The sequence below is a fragment of the Rutidosis leptorrhynchoides genome, chromosome 8 (assembly GCF_046630445.1).
Source record: "Rutidosis leptorrhynchoides isolate AG116_Rl617_1_P2 chromosome 8, CSIRO_AGI_Rlap_v1, whole genome shotgun sequence".
Taxonomy (NCBI): domain Eukaryota; kingdom Viridiplantae; phylum Streptophyta; class Magnoliopsida; order Asterales; family Asteraceae; genus Rutidosis; species Rutidosis leptorrhynchoides.
Genome location: NC_092340.1, coordinates 104,384,485 through 104,388,435, shown reverse-complemented (window position 1 = coordinate 104,388,435; position 3,951 = coordinate 104,384,485). Strand labels below are relative to the sequence as shown.

General features: G+C 34.1%; 1 non-coding gene across 1 annotated transcript; it reads right to left on the bottom strand.

Moving 5' to 3' along the window:
- Positions 1-3,637: 3,637 nt before the first annotated feature.
- Positions 3,638-3,710, bottom strand: TRNAR-UCU (transfer RNA arginine (anticodon UCU)). Its single transcript has one exon. It is a non-coding gene; the product is annotated as a tRNA-Arg (tRNA).
- Positions 3,711-3,951: the final 241 nt, after the last annotated feature.

Below are 3,951 nucleotides of genomic sequence, written 5' to 3'. Positions count from 1 at the left end.
CCGTTTTTAGCATTATCAATACATGCATACATGGACCGTCTTTTGACTTACTTTAAATTGTGTCGCATAGGTTTCAATTGTACTTTAAACGTTGTAATATAACTAGTCGTGGAACTACTTTTGTAAACCTTGAAACATCCATACATTTGAAATGAATGCGACATATTTTGGTCAAACGCTGTTTTAAAGACTTATGACCACGTAACGGGACCTAAGTAGACGGCGTCGTCAATGACGATTTTGTCGGGTCACTACACTCTTCATCCCGAGGTACAAACGAACCCTTATCCTTCTTTGCTTTGAGTTTATCGTTTTCAACTCAGGGTTCCATCGTACACTTTTTGACACTTTGAACACCAATAGAATTAGAAGAAACAACCTCAACAGGTGGTACCACCTCATAATGTTGCACGTTAATTTGTTGAATACACGGTTCAACCTCATCCCAATTTGGGACTTCAACAATTGTATCAACCAAAACACAAGAATCAAGTTTGTGAAATGGAGAATCTACAAGAACATCAACCTCAAACTTCCAAATTTCAAACCCGATCCGGAAACCTCTTCCGCACAATCTGTCACCGCAACTACTACATCTAGCTCGACTTCGGCTCCCTCACTTTGTTTGGCAATTGAAACATCAAAGGCGTCTTGCACCTTAACAATTTGTTGGTCATAGAACGGATGGGCCGTCATAACAATCCGGTTAGAAATAGCTAACAATTCGGAAGGAAAAACATCATCTAACCAATTAGCATCTATAATCGAATGATTCACCTCATTAACTCAAACATTCGTGTTCGAGTAAACCTCATCCCATAGATCCATTTCTTCTTCTTTTTGTCGTAATTATGAGAAATTTGCAAGGATATCACGCAACAGTACGAACTATGGCATTTGTCATCAAATAGTAGAACAAATCGAGAACGATAGTTTTTATTTCGGCTTTGAAGCTAGAGTAATGAAAAAAGGTCCATAAATTTCGAAGCATCTTAAAAAATTGGTGAATGTATCTGATGTTACCTAATATACGAGATAATAAATAAGGTTCGCTTGTTTCAGGTTACTCAGGTAGTTTATTTATATATGTGGTCTATTCCGTTTATTCTGTGACCATTTTTAACCATTTCCTCGACCACCTCAAATATGTTACTACCTCGTAACAATATCTTAACCATAATCGCTAGGTTATCGTGAAATGATTTTGATGACATACAATGCACTTGATAAAAATTTTCACGGTACTCTATCAGTTATCATCAAAAATGAAAAGAAAATTGTATTGAATATACGTTCCTTTAACCTTTAAAAATATAAATAAATACATAGTCAAAAAACATAGATGTATAGTCAAACAACATAGACTTTACTTATTATTATATTATGTTATCATATTATATTATATTATATTATATTTTATATTATATTATATTATATTTTATATTATATTATATTATATTATATTATATTATATTATATTATATTATTATTATTATTATTATTATTATTATTATTATTATTATTATTATTATTATTATTATTATTTTATTATTATTATCCTATAACGCATCAATTTGGGTGCCGTCCCAATCCATTTCAATGTTACTTCACACACTCATTTCACATTTGAATTTTCCAGTTTAGCCCCATTACTTTCCTCAAACCTTCAATTATGCAGGGATTTAAAGTGTCAAATTAATATTTACTTCATAAAAATCACCCACACACTTCAACCGGCCTTATTTTTTCTACTCGCCGCGAGTTACTTTTTACCGCTGCCACCAGAAAATTTGAAATAATTTTACCTACAAAACGAGACTAACTACGTTCGAAACGGACACTTTTTTAAAAACGCTAACCACACCGACATCTAAAACGGGTCTTAACAAACGGGCCGTTTCCCCCTCTGTACATACACAACGCTACGTTAAATATGAATACGCAGGTCAAAAGCCCCTGCCGCATCGCGCGGGTCGGATCTGGACTAGTTTTTAAATAAGCTGAACACTTGAATTCCAATTGCATTAATAGTCAAACTCGTACCACACGCATGGCCGTATATTTTATACATCCAAAAATACTCCAATCATAAGGTATGTAATGTTATTCTTACAATGGTACCTGCTACACTATAAAATTGATTTACTAGGTATTTACTTTACTTCGTCTTAATCAAACAAAATCACTAACATTTGCCTCATGGGTGAATATAAAGTGGGCCGTCAACTTATCTCACAGTTATGGGCTTCTTTAAGCCCATTAATAGACTATTAGTTATAGTAAAATATTCGAAATGCCATTTTTGTAACTATTTAAATGATATGCCCTTTAAAATCAAGAAATTTCAAAAATGCCCTCGCACCACGCACCAAGTACTAAATGCGGTGCACTTGGTGCGTGATGCATGTTACTTGGTCGTTGATTCATTTGAACGACATTGTCCAAGGTTACACACAACTAGCATCACGCACCAAGAACGGTGCGTGGTGCTCGGTGCGTGGCACGTGGTACTTGGTTGTTGACTCATTCTTATAAAATCGTCCACAGTTACACATAAATCACACCACAAACTAAGCACCAAACACGATTCAACAAAAGATAAAGACCGAGACGAATTAGCGCCAGACAACACATGCCTTTTAGCCATTTTTCTTGCAGAAATAGTTCCGTCAGTGCAATTGATAAGAGGGTACCACTTTTTTTAGCAACTAAACTTACTTAAACAATAACGCTACCTCCAAAAGCAACGTAAGGAAATCAGTCGGAGTTAAAGATTTGAGGTTAAATGCTTGTAACAGTATTTATTTCGTATACGACAACCACAAATACGCCTAATAAAATGCACAACCATAAAGGGATGAACCCAAATCTCTTTCAATCAGCAAACCAACTAAAAAATAATACCAAAATGTCAACAATACAACTAATTTAATGTCGGAATCAAAATGTTTAGAATAAATTAAAAGAAAAAGGAAGGGTTAAAATGAATCGATGAAGATGGCGGTAGTGATTTTGTTCTTCATCTGGATGTCACTGGAAATCCTTGGTTAGTGTAAAGGGACGTAGCGATGAGAAGCGACGGAGGTGAAGAGAGTCGCCTGGCATGAACCCTAATTGGGTTTTTTATCGGCGATATACGGGAAGTATAACGGAGAGAACTTTTAAGGGGAGAAGAGAATGTCGTTTTAGGGGGGTTTTTCCGAAGACACGAATTGAGGTTTCTTTTAATATATAAGACACAAATAGAGGTTCGTTTTAGTATATAAGGGTAATTGTAGTTGAAGTGCTTGTAGTGTTTCAATATCAAATTAAGGAGTTTAACAAACCTTGTTGACTGTAATGAATATGGGCTTATTCCCTTGAACCTAAAAGGCCCATCGAGCTATTTCAAGCCCAGTAGTGATATAATGCAAATATTATGATTTTATGATTATATTGTTATAATTTATAATAATTACTAATTACTAATACTAAATTAAAAGAACAAATGAATAAATAAATAAAAAATAAAACAGACACAGTGAGACTCGAACCCACAATCGCCTGATTTTATGATTATATTGTTATAATTTATAATAATTACTAATTACTAATACTAAATTAAAAGAACAAATGAATAAATAAATAAAAAATAAAACACACCCAGTGGGACTCGAACCCACAATCGCCTGATTAGAAGTCAGACGCCTTATCCATTAGGCCATGGGCGCTTTGATTTTTCTAATTAAAACTAATTATAAAATCAATGCTGAAAATGTCAAAATTCTTAGAATCCCCAGGTATACTCTTATTTGATATGATCAGCATATACTACTGATGATGTCAATAGTGTAAGCACAATGTACTTTATGCGCATGCATTGATAATGATCTGAAGGAGTTTGATAGATTGCCACAGTGAATTTGCTTGCATCATACCCCACTTATTTGGTTAACTTTTTATCTTTACTTT